Raw genomic sequence first — 13907 nt, 5'->3', positions numbered from 1 at the left:
TATTCGACTCCTAAAGTAGATGTCTCTAAGTACTATGTATATCCGGAGATCATACTTAGTCAAACAAACGTCTAAATCGGTTAATCCCGAGTCATCGAAAGTGTCGTCTAGTCGCCTAACTATGTGAAGTGCATGACAAGACACATGAAATTATAACTTAGACTACTATCGATATCGAATACTTCGTTTCATCTATTAACTATGCGAAGTGCTTGACAAGACACATGAAAATACGATCAAAACGATAATCGAATCAAATGAACATCAACTCATAATCAGAACATCAAATCATATTAAACATAATCACGAATTCATCACATTTCATCTCATATAATCGACACACTTGATTTAGCTAACATGGTGAATAAGTAATAAATGAAAAGAAGATGATGAGAAATCCCTCTTTTTCGATGTGGCTCGAGGCTAGGTTCGTCGAGAAAGATGAGTCTCTAAGTGTAGTCGATCTCCCCGTAGCGATTTTCTGGATTTCCATTTAAAAATGCAATTTGGATGTCCCCGAGTAAAAATCAGATTTCCCCATAGCACTCAACATCATCTTCTCCATCTCAAGAACATCCACCATTAAAGCTTCATCAAGCTTTATCTCTCTAGAGATTTTTCACCCAAAATCAAATCAAACTACATGGGAAGATAGATCAAGACATGGGGAGCAAAAGCCCTAAGGTTTGGGATCAAAATGGTTTCCGGAAGATCATGAAAAGCCCGGCCAAAGAAGGTGGAAAAATCCGGCCAAATCCCTAGATTCCGGCCAAGAAAATCAGATCCGGGACAAAGGAGTGCTTCCCGAGCCAGTGCACGCGTCCTTGGCCGCATTCCGAGCTGCAGCCGCACGTTCCCGAGCTTGGGAGCTGCTGCTCCGTGCTGTTGCTGCTGTGTGTGCCAAGAGCTGCTCCTTTGTTGCTGTTTCCGGCCGTGAGAGCAGCCCGTGCTGCTGTTACTGCATCCCTTGTCTTCGGTGAAGCTGCTGCCCGGCGTTCCCTTGCTGTTCCAGCCCGTGTTGCAGCAGTCCCGAGCTGCTGCTCGTATTGCAGCTCGGGCTGCTGCTCGGCCGGCCAAGCTAGAAGATGATGAATAGTGTTTCCCAACTTGTGTTTACTACTCAAACCCTAGGGTCCCTTGACTTAGTCAAACCCATAAGGCTATTTTGACTTGGACCATAAAGAAGGGTGCCCATAAAATCTCTACATCTTTCTTTCTTCTTCTTTTTCTTTGTGGGCTTTTGGCTTGTCTTTGGGCTTGACTTGACTTCAAATTAGAAACAAAGGAGAGTGCCTTCAAATAAAGACCTTGGCTTCTTTCTTTCATATCTTTTCCGTCCGAACTCGGAATTGACTTCCGTTTTCACCGTCGGACTCATCATTGCCTCCATTTGTAATTTGATTTACTTGAAGTCATTTCCTCTCATTTTCGGCACATGAAATGATAGTGACAATTCGTTCCCTTTATTCCGATTTTCATGTCTATCTCCAAAATAGGTACCTAACATGGAAAACACATAAAATATTATTGATAACACTCGAAAAGGAATAATTAGTCTAAGTTAGGCTCTCCAAATGTGACATTTTAGTGTCACATCAGCCACGCCACTTGTGATAGTCCCACATGGCTCACGAGAGTGTTCGGAGTCTGGGCTATGGGTTTATGCTCAAGCTTGATAAGTACCGAGGCCTTTTGGGAGAGTCCGTGGTGCTCTCGCCAAGAACAAAACCTCATACCATCCGTGCGAGGGTGGTAGCGAAAGAGAGGACAATATCGGCAACTGCTGGGCTTGGGGTTTCACAAGTAGTATCAGAGCCGAGGACGGCTCTTCGCTGAGGGTGGGGGATTGTGATAATCCCACATCGCTCACGAGAGTGTCCGGAGCCTGGGCTATAGGTGTATGCTCAAGCTTGGTAAGTACCGAAGCCTTTTGGGGGGAGTCCGTGGTGCTCTCGCCAAGAACAAAACCTCCTACTATCCGTGCGAGGGTGGTGGCGAAAGGGAGGACAATATCGGCAACTGCTGAGCTTGGGGCGTCACACCACTGCTATTGAACGATGATGGTTTGCGGCACGCTAATAATGGTGTGTGTTTAATTTGTAAAAGTTTTGCGAGAAAAGTTAATAGAAGAGCCTATGCAAGTAAATCTATCTCAATCTTAAATAAGAATTAATTGTCTATCCACAATTAGAAAACTAATGAAGAGAGAGAAATAAAGGGCGATTGGTAAAGGGAGCTGAAAATTGTTGTTGGGGAGCTATTATGGTTGGGGAGCTATAAAGATTAGTAAGGGGAGATAAGACTTTTAGATTTTTATTTTAAAGACCTTTAATGTTACGGATTTTAAATGTGAAACTCATAATTTGAAGGACTCAAGTGTAATATAGTCAAATATCTCAGAAATAACAAAAAGAAAAACGTTTTCTTCCTCTTTCACTCGTTCCCTCTTCTGAATTCGAATCTCCTAAATATCCCTCTTGCAATCTTTTTCTTTCATCAACTACAAATTTACGACGACTTCTACCCAAGTATTTTCCCCAATGAAGAAGACATCAACCAAAATCGAGAAACTATTTTACTTATTTCTAAATAAAGAAATTTCACAAATAGAGAAACTATTTGATTTTTCCCCTGACCTGGGGGGAAATTGTTGAACGAACAGAAATAGTTTGCCTCTTTTTGGGCAAATTTTTAAAGTTGAAGGAAAAAAGAGAAATAAAATTTAACCGAAAATATTTGTCTTGCGAATTCCTTACATCTTGAGAGAGATCTTCATCTATACTAACACTGTTTGATTGGGTTGGTGGTTGTTGGTTCGATTGAAAAATATTTTTTTCCTCCATTAAAGAAGCAACATTATAAATATCTTGCGATATTGGTAATGGTTGTTTTGTAACTTGATTGTAGAGAAGAAAAGAGAGGTATTTTTGTTGAAATATTTAGGGTTTAAGCAGGGGCGGCCTAGGCCCAAAGCAGCCAAAGCAGCTGCTTTGGGCCCCAATTTGATAAGGGCCTCCAAATAGAATGATACTTTTATAGGCACCCGTTCAGGAGAAAAAAGAAGAGCAAACCGTGTGAGTAAGGCCCAACTATTAATAGGAATGAATGACTCAAAACGTGATAAGTCTTCCTCTTTCTTACTATCTTTTAAATATTTCCTCTGTGAGCCTCTTGCCCTCTTCAACTTCCCATGTGCTTTTTATTCTTTCTTTTGATTTTTTTAATTACTGTTTTCTTTCTTTCATTCACTTCTTGGAGTTGGGTTTCAGCTTAATTATTTTGTTAAATAGATACTAGTATAGTAGTATCTTATCACCCCCATAATTTTATGTTTTTGTTAAATACCTCTTAACATACTAAACAAAAAAAAAAACCTCTTAACATTATTTCTTTTAGAGTTTTAGGAACAAATAAGTTGATAATTATTATCGACTTCTCGTTATTATACTTGTTTTTCTTTATCACATATTTTTTGTTTATCATATTGGTATAGTCTTGAATTTAAATAATAACACTATTTGGTAACTACGAGTATGTCTTTTTTGTTTAGTTTTTCTACTTTTTTTTTTGGTTGAAAGGTTTAGCAGTTTTAATTACATTTTAGTATTCAAAAAAATGTGTGATTGATCATAACAAACAAAAAAGACAAATTTTAGAGAAATTAAGAAAATTAGAAAACAGTTTCTTTAATAAATATTCTTTAAATTTTTCTTTTTGTTGGTGCATACAGGGCCCCGTTTTCACTTTCGCTTTAGGCCTCTCCTAGACTTGGGCCGCCCCTGGGTTTAAGAAAAAATAGGAAAGAAAATAAAAATTACTATTACAATTTTTTTAATTGTAATTATGTTTTTTAATCCCTCTCTTTTCATTATTTAATTTCAAATCCGAAAAAATAGCTCCTAATACTAAATTGGCATGGGGAGCTGTAGTACAAAAAACTGGTTTTGTACTACAGCTCCCCAACAACAATTTCCAGCTCCCCTTACCAATCGCCAAATAAAGTTGGTTGAAAAAACGGTTAGCCTTTGAAATGTAATCTCTTCTAACATTACCCTTTTGCTAGTAGTAGTTGTGGTCTCACCCCATCCACCCTTACGCCATAGGGATTAAAGGAGAAGGTAGAAACTTTTCTTTACACGAAACATAAAAAGACAAAAATCAAAGATATTGAATATGTATGTCGTAATGTCTGTGATAACCGGTGAAGTGATTATTAGGCTGAGTTTTGTACTTACATATAAAACGATAAGAAAATAAAATTGTTTCGAAGGAGATCTTAGTGTAACATTTTTAACTCTAATTTATTTTTTATATATTTCATACTTTTTATGACTTTTCAACAAATAAGAAAACCTCGAGTATGAACCAAATTAAATTTCTTTATTTTGTAAATCACTTTGAGAATAAATATTCCATGGAAAGGATTATTAAAAACGAGAGAGTGTTAAATTCATGATTATATTATAATCGGAGATACGAACATAAAATAATGACACAATAATTTAACGTGGTTCGGTCGAATACCCAAGACCTACATTCACGGAGAATAACTTCTTTATTAATAATCACCACATACAAATGTGGGTTGATCAGTTACATTGGTTAGACATAACTCGATGAGTTTGATTCCTAGAACTCTCTCCTATTTATAGATAACTTAGTTTCTGATACTAAACTAGGAAATAATATAAAATCTATCTAGTATTACCATTAGATAGTTACAAGAGATATTCTGAATATATTATACTAAATATTACTGTACATATCTTCTTCACACATCTTCAAATATCTTCACATATCTTCAAATATATTCTGAATTCTTCTTGATCTTCGGATCTCGTCTTCTCGACCCGTCACGTACATATACGTGTTAAACACGTATATTAATTCTGGAATTCATCTTGACTGCTAGATCTTTATTTTACGATCCGACTTATATCACGTATCCTATTACAGAGATAAAATCAAATTGTTGAAATTTTTGTTTTTCTTTTCTCCAAAGGTTAACCTTGGACAATAGCTGCATAAAAATGAAAGAGTTTTTGGAGGCATATCAAATTATTTCGACCATGTCAAATCAATTGAAATAAATAATTACACAAAACAAGTACCTCTATGATTGGGGAGATTATTGAAGTCAAATTCATAATTCTCTTGATAGATGTATTAATGTTAAGTTAATTGATTTATATTTTGTACTAATTTAAGGTTTTTTAAGGAGTCGCGAGTTAACAATTTCTAAATTTTATTACTGTATATTACTACAATTATTAGTTATGTTGAATGTGCTTCGAATATAGGTCGATGTTCAATCTATTGGTTCTCGACCTAAAAAATCGTTAGAAAGAAATTTGACCTGACATATTTACTTACGCTCGTCCTATTCTTATAAGGAGTTGTTATCAATGTAAAATGTGTATCTTAAAATCAATTCGAGGAGAGGGTTAAGACATGATTAAGTGCTAGGGTGTCAAACTAGGGTTTCGATGAAGAACAGGAGAAGAAGATTTGGGGATTTTCGATTAAGCAGTAAGAAGTAATTAGGGTTTCCATTCCTTTTATAGTTAGGTCATTAAGCAAATACGACCTAAGTCTCTGTCTAGAGACACTCACAATAAGTCAATGTATCTTGACCACAATCGTTGGTCTAAGGGGCAGCCACAAGATTCTTGAAGACTTTCTACAGGCACCCTGCAACAAAGAATAGAAGTTAGTTATCCAACTAACTTCATAACAAACTTTTATTTTCTGTTATTGATTTGTTTTCTCTCTTAATCAAGTATATAAACTAAAGATTGTAATTGAAAGAATTATTGAAATAAAATAGAGTGAAGAGAGAATTCTTACATGGTATCAGAGCAGGGTTCTTCAAAGATCCAAAGCTAGTTTTGTAGATCCAAAACTAGGGTTTTCTCTCAATAGCTCAAAAGCAATCATCATCTCGCAAGATAAACAACATCAAGATCAAAATTCAGAAAATTTAACATTCATTATCATCAAAATCAAAAGGAAATTGAAGAATTCAGCTTTCAAAAGGTTAGAATATTACTTTTTTTTTTCGGACTTCTTTCCAAGCATTCATCAAATGGCTTCACCTCAAGGTAATTTACCTCCAATTTCATCTGTTACTAACTTCATAACTGAGAAGTTAGATGATACTAACTTTCTCATGTGGAAAGACCAAGTTGAAACCCTTCTTAGCACTTATGATTTGCTAGGGTTTGTCACAGGCACCATTGAATCACCACCACAACTTAGAATCATAAATGGTATTGAACAAGTTAACCCAGATTTCCAACAGTGGAGAAGTAAGGAGAGTTTTGTGAAATCTTACTTGAAAAGTACCCTTTCCAAATCTGTCTATTATGACACATATGGGCTGAACTCAGCCAAAGAGATTTGGGATTATCTCTATCTTACTAACAATGAAGGTCTTGAATCTCAAAAAGACCAATTAAGAAGAAAGTTACAGACAATAAAGAAAGGAAATTCTACCATAACAGAATACCTTAGAGAACTGAAACAAATTTCAGACTCTTTAATGTCTATAAATGATAGAATTAGTGAACCTGAGTTAATAAGATTTGCAATTCAAGGGTTAAGTGTAGACTATGATCCATTTACCATTGCTATTAGGGCAAATAATGAACACTTATCATTTGCTCAACTTAAATCAAGATTAGTTCAACATGAGCAATGGCTGTTATCAAGAGACACTGATCAAGAAGCTTACTATGTCAAAAAGTATAATCAAAGACAATATACTAAACCAGGATATAAACCATCACCCACATTTTATAGAAATCAAGGCCAAATAAAGAAGGATTCTACAAATTCACAAAATCATGTCAAACCATCATCAAGTTCTCAATCTAAAGTGGGTATTAGGGCTGATGATTTTGATTTCACCACTGTCCCTTGTGGAATATGTAAAAGATGGGGACATTCTGCTGGGGTTTGCTATTTTAGGTATACACCAAATAAGCCTCATATGGGTTACCATTCAGAATCTCAAAATCAGCATGAGACAAATGATTCTAATATAGAAAACACTCATGATACTACACTAGAACCACAGTCTTACTTATATGAGGATGAAGTTTTACTTGAATGTAATAATGCCATGCTATATGAATATGAACAGACAAACGATGATGATGATATCTTTCAAGAATGTCATACTGCTATTGTACATGAACAGGATAATGATATCTTTTCAGATTGTGTCTTAGATTTTGATGAGTGTCATGTAGTCACAGAAGCAAGTTCAGTAAAGGATAAGGCCTGGCTAGCTGACTCAGGAGCCAGTAGCCATATGACTCACACTGCTTCAAATCTCACAACTAGTCAGTCTTATCAAGGAACAGAAGCAGTTATGGTGGGTAGTGGTAAGTTCTTACCAATTACTAGCACTGGTTCTTCAAAACTATCTACCTCCAACCATACTTTTGAGCTAAATAAGGTGTTATGTGTTCCAAATCTAAAAAGGAACTTATTGTCTATATCAAAATTTACTAAAGACAACTCTTGCTCAGTTGAATTTCTGTCTTGGGGTTATACCATTAGGGACATCTGGTCTAAATAGTTATTGGCAGAAGGTCCAATGAAACAGAATTTATACCCTATAGAAGTTCACAACAGTATACTGCAAGATAGGACTTATTCAGCAAATCTAGCTCAAACTACAACCCATTATGACATATGGCATGCTAGATTGGGTCATTCTCATCATGGTGAACTTCAACAATTACTAAAGGATGATAAGATACATTTTTCAACCACAAAAGAGAAGTTTTTTTGCTCTTCATGTGAAATGGGCAAGAGCAAATGTCTTCCTTTTGAGGATTCTTCTACAACCACCAATACTCCACTTTACTTGGTTCATTGTGATGTTTGGGGACCAGCCCCTGTCACCACACCTAATGGAGCAAAATACTATATATTATTTCTTGATGACTTCAGCAAATTTAGTTGGATTTATCCTATGAAGGCAAGATCAGACAGTATCAAGTGTTTTACACACTTTAAGGCAACAAATGAAAATCTCCTCAAAGAGAAAATTGTGTATTTTCAATCTGATGGTGCTCCAGAACTCATGAAAGGGGAGTTCAGATGTTTTTTGGACAAGAATGGGATTATTTTCAGGAGTTCATGTCCCTATACACCACAACAAAATGGGAAGGCAGAGAGAAAGCATAGACATATCACAGAACTAGGTAACACTCTATCTTTTCATGCTTCTCTACCTAAATTTTTGTGGTTTGATGCCTTCAATACAGCAGTATACATCATTAACAGAATACCCACTAAGACACTTCAAGGCTTATCACCATATGAAGTTCTTTTTCATATTTCTCCAAATTACTCCCATTTTAAAAATTTTGGCTGTGCATGTTTTCCACACTTGGGAGTACTTAGAAAAGACAAGTTAAGTCCCAAAAGCCTCAAATGTGTATTTTTAGGATATAGCAATGAACATAAAGGGTACAAATGCTATGAACCTACATCCAAGAGGGTCTATATTTCTAGACATGTCACTTTTGATGAAGGAAACTTCCCATATTCCAACATCCAGCAGCACATGTCTAGTGGTGATCAGAATGAGATTCCACATGTCAGCTTACCTCTGCCACCTATGTCAAATAGACAACTTATCTCTACTGAATTAGGGACACCTATAAATAGTTCACCAGCTAATTCAGGTTCTAGAGGGTATGGTTCAAGAGACTTGGGCATTTCTAATAACAATATTAGTACACCAGCAACATCTCATGTTCCAATGTCTATTCAACAGCCTAGTCAGATGATAACTAGGGGCAGAAATGGAATTATCAAGAGTAAGCAACTACCATCAGACTTTGTGGCTCATTATACATCATCTCACACTTTAGATGTTGCCTATTTGTCCATTCTAGAGTTACCTACTGAACCAAGGTCTTATAAGGAAGCTGCTAAGCATAGTGAATGGACAAAGGCTATGAATGATGAGTATCAAGCTTTATTAGATAATGAGACATGGTCTTTAGTCCCATATGAGAAAACTATGAATGTACTAGGCTGCAAATGGGTCTTCAAGCTCAAACAGAAGAGTGATGGTACCATTGAAAGGTACAAAGCCAGGCTTGTGGCTAAGGGTTTTCACCAACAAGAAGGAATTGACTATGATGAGACTTTCAGTCCAGTAGTCAAAGCAAACACTATAAGGATTGTACTCACAATTGCAGTCACAAATTCATGGCCCATAAAGCAACTTGATGTATCAAATGCCTTTTTTACATGGGGTTCTTGATGAAAATGTCTACATGATTCAGCCACCAGGATTTGCAAAACCAGGCAAGGAGACACATGTCTGTCATCTCCATAAAGCTTTATATGGGTTGAAACAAGCTCCTAGGGCTTGGTTCAACAAGTTTGCCTCTTTTCTTTATCAATATGGGTTTCATAAAAGTAGGACAGACCATTCAATGTTTGTCTATCATTTCTCATCAGGGTCTTTGATTCTATTATTATATGTGGATGATATCATCCTCACAGGCAGCTCAATTACTCATATTGATTCTCTGATCAAGGATTTAAGTGTTGCTTTCAAGATGAAAGACTTGGGATCCCTATCTTATTTTCTAGGTATTGAAGTATCTTATGATCCAATACAGAAGAATATGCTTCTAACTCAGAACAAGTATGCCTTACAACTACTACAGAGAGCAAATTTATTGGAATCAAAACCATCAAAATTGCCTGTTTCTACTGGCCAAAGGGTTTCACTTACAGAAGGTGATGAGCTATCCAATCCAACAGAATTCAGAAGCTTGGTTGGTGCTTTACAGTATCTCACATTGACTCGACCAGACATATCATTTGGAGTGAATTACTCAGCACAGTTCATGCACAAACCAACAACATCCCACTTAGTACTTGTGAAAAAGATACTCAGATACATTAAAGGGACTATGGGTTCTGGTATTAAGATGGAAAAAGGAGATTTATCATCTCTAAAGGCTTATTCAGATTCAGACTGGGCTGGTTGCCCCGATTCGAGAAAATCAACAGGAGGCTACTGTTTATTTCTCGGTTCCAGCCTAATCTCGTGGAGTTCAAAAAAAAACAGGCAACAGTCGCAAAATCCTCAACAGAAGCAGAGTATAAATCATTATCAAATACTGCAACAGAGATGATATGGGTATCTTACCTCATGGATGAACTCGGTTTTCCCTTGAAGAAACCCTTCGTATTATACTGTGACAACATTAGTGCGAAGTTTCTTGCTTCAAATCCCATCTTCCATGCGAGAACGAAACATATAGAGGTTGATTTCCATTATGTTCGAGACTTGGTGTCAAATGGAACCATTATTATTCACCATCTTCCAACAAAGGAACAGATTGCAGACATATTCACAAAAGGGATTCCACTAGATCTGTTCGATTACTTTCGAAACAAACTGATGATTCACAAAAGTTCATCATCTGTTTGAGGGGGGCTGTCAAACTAGGGTTTCGATGAAGAACAGGAGAAGAAGATTTGGGGATTTTCGATTAAGCAGTAAGAAGTAATTAGGGTTTCCATTCCTTTTATAGTTAGGTCATTAAGCAAATACGACCTAAGTCTCTGTCTAGAGACACTCACAATAAGTCAATGTATCTTGACCACAATCGTTGGTCTAAGGGGCAGCCACAAGATTCTTGAAGACTTTCTACAGGCACCCTGCAACAAAGAATAGAAGTTAGTTATCCAACTAACTTCATAACAAACTTTTATTTTCTGTTATTGATTTGTTTTCTCTCTTAATCAAGTATATAAACTAAAGATTGTAATTGAAAGAATTATTGAAATAAAATAGAGTGAAGAGAGAATTCTTACAGTTTAGTTAGCTACAAATATTTAAATCTTTCCGAAATTTCTGTAATCTCTTCTATATCATTAAATCATTTTACTTTATGGAATAAAATAATGAAATTTTCTATCAAAGTGGTCCTAGGAGATCAATTTGAATGAGTAACACAAAGACAGCCTAGATTTCTTCATCAAAATCCATTTGATAATTTATAGGTCAACTAAAAAATATTTTCCTCGTTAAATTAAGGTTAGAGAACATATTAAATAAAAATAAATAAATATATACTAAAACAAAAATAATATTTTAATCCAATGAATGAAGAATCAAAATGATATCATATCCTATCTTCTTGAATGAACCTTTATATGGATATGAATATGAAAATTGGATTTCGGTTTTCTAAGAAAATGATTGGTACACCCACTTGATAAAGAAAAAGATTTGGTTCAGAGTCGTAGAAACCTGGTAGTAAACATAAAACATTATGTAAAATTGAACCATCGGTGGTGGAACCAGTCCGTATATATTGTTTGAGAGATTCAATACCTAGGTTTCCAGTTTATATTATATTGAAATTATTTAGGAAAAAAAATATAAAGTATATAATAAACATTAAATAAACAAATTAAGTATGATAGTTGCATTTCAAAGATCATTAATATACTTTTAATGTGAATGACTATATCCTCTTAGGAGACGTTTTCGTTTACACTTCTATTCAAAACCTATGAAAGAGAAAAACTAATAAGAAGAATAGACTTATAGACGTTTTAAGTTTTTTCTTCTCTCCTCTCTGCCGCCATACTTATATATTTTCTTTATATTTAAAGTTTTTTCTTCGCTCCTCTAAGCCGCCATGCTTATTTATTTTCTTTATATGGGATGAAGAGTTTTTATCCAAGATATAAATTCTTTTCATTCTTAATCGATATAATCAGTGAGAAAAATTAAATTTTGATTAGTTAAAAATCAATATTTATGACTTACAAAATATACTTAGAGCACACAATAGAAAGACATATATACCTGTTATCATTTACTCTCAAGATACATGACAAAAAAAAAAACTCTTCTCCATATTCTCCAATGACCATTAAAGGCCATCATCAACCTAGGATCAATTATTTGATCATAATTAATGGTTGATGTAAGTTAGTGTTAATTAAATGTTGATTGGAAATCCAATAGGACTTGTCAGCAGCCAACTGTTTAGCTTTATTTGACCCAATCATCAATTGATCGTACTTTATGAAGAGAGAGAGAGAGAGAGGTGAAAAGGTCAAGAGGAAGAAATCTCTATTATAGTGCAAGTTTGGTAAGAAAACATTGTAGATATGTTTCATATAATTAGTGGTACCTATTAATATGCTCTCACCATTTTTTTCTTTTCATACAACAAGATAATCTCAAATCTCAATGGACTTAAGTTAAGGCCTATCGATCCTCAAGAATATATTAATAGGTGAAAGTGGTGGCGATCAGATCGAACTCGATTTCCTTACTTTTAATTGAAATGTAGATAACGAAAATAAAACCCTGACAGGATAAACTCCCTTGGTGTCCATCCATTCCATAGTCTCAAATAGAGAGGACTCTCCTAATTTCTTTCCACCCATGGAATGAGAGAAATATGTTTCATATGGAATCCTAACTCAAGGAAGTATAGCCACATTAGCTGAAGATTAAGATATATATGAAGTCAATTCTCCAAGTCTTCACTAATTTACATCCTCAACCACCCCAAATGGACAACTTGCCTCCTTCCGTTTAAAATACATAAAAACAAACAGACTAGGAAAAGGAAAAAAAATAGAACTATGAACTAGCTAGGGAAATTAGACTATGATATATGAGTATCCAAAATAAATAAAGAGGCGGTTTGTATTATTGATTAGGATAATCATACTTGGCAGAAATTAGTGATCCAACTAAAACATCTTAACTAGTCGGAAACTCCAAATATACAAATGGGTAGCTGCCTACATTAACTTCTTACATGAGACGTGTAAGTGGTGTGTCATTTCCCCCTATTCTAACCCAACTTTTTAGACTCACTTTTTACATGAAAGGTTTACATGTAGAAACAAGTTAGCCTTCTTTATACATTCGAATTTATATATACTAGCATTGTTAATTATGTCAATTGGGCTTATAAATATGCCCTAACTAATAGTCTTAACCTCAACCAATTTGCAGTTATAAAAAGAAAAAGTAAAAATGAAAGACATTGAATAAGTATGTCGGAGAATAACGAGTAGAGTAATTATTGTGCAGAGTTTTGTACTTGCATATAAAACAATGAGAAAATGGAGAAAAATAAAATATTCTCAAGCGTGATCTTAGTGTAACATTTTTTATTATAATTTACTTATTCATATCTTTTATGACTTTTCAACAAATAAAATAATTTGTTTCAACAAAAAAAACAAAGAAAATTTGAAGTATTAACCAAATTAAAATTCTTTATTAGTTCAACAAAAAAAAAAATTTAACAAAAAAAATTAAAATTCTTTATTTTGTAAATCACATTCAGAATACATATCCCACAAGAAGTATTATTAAAAACTAGAGAGATAAAATTAAGAGGTTTTGACCGTAAAATAAAATCAAGGGTTGAAATTTTTCTTTTTCTTTCTTCAAAGGTTAACCTTCCTTAGACAACACTTGGTCGCCCAAGTGGTTAAAGTGTTGACATATACTCCAAAAATCCCTGGACGTCCCGAGTTCGGTCCCCACAGAAAGTGGAATTTCTGGATTGTTGAACTTGCGGTTATTAGGACATAAATAATGTAGATGGACTTTAGGCCATAGATAGTTGGGTTAGTTGGGCTTTAGGCATGTTCTTGTTTGATTTGGTAGTTAACGTGCTTATTATATCTTTGATGTATCAACGCCATTGTACATCGAAGTCGAATTCTTAAAAAAAACTTCCTTCGACCATAGTTGCATAAAAATAAAAGAGGTTTGGCGGCATATCTAATTATTTCGACCATGTCAAACCAATGGAAATAAATAATTACACAAACAAATACCTCTATGATTGGGGGGATTATTTAAGTCAAACTCATAA

This window comes from Eschscholzia californica, unplaced genomic scaffold (genome assembly GCF_041429995.1).
Source record: "Eschscholzia californica isolate CP2 unplaced genomic scaffold, dmEscCali1.0.p SCAF_3, whole genome shotgun sequence".
Lineage (NCBI taxonomy): Eukaryota > Viridiplantae > Streptophyta > Magnoliopsida > Ranunculales > Papaveraceae > Eschscholzia > Eschscholzia californica.
This window is presented reverse-complemented; position numbering follows the sequence as displayed.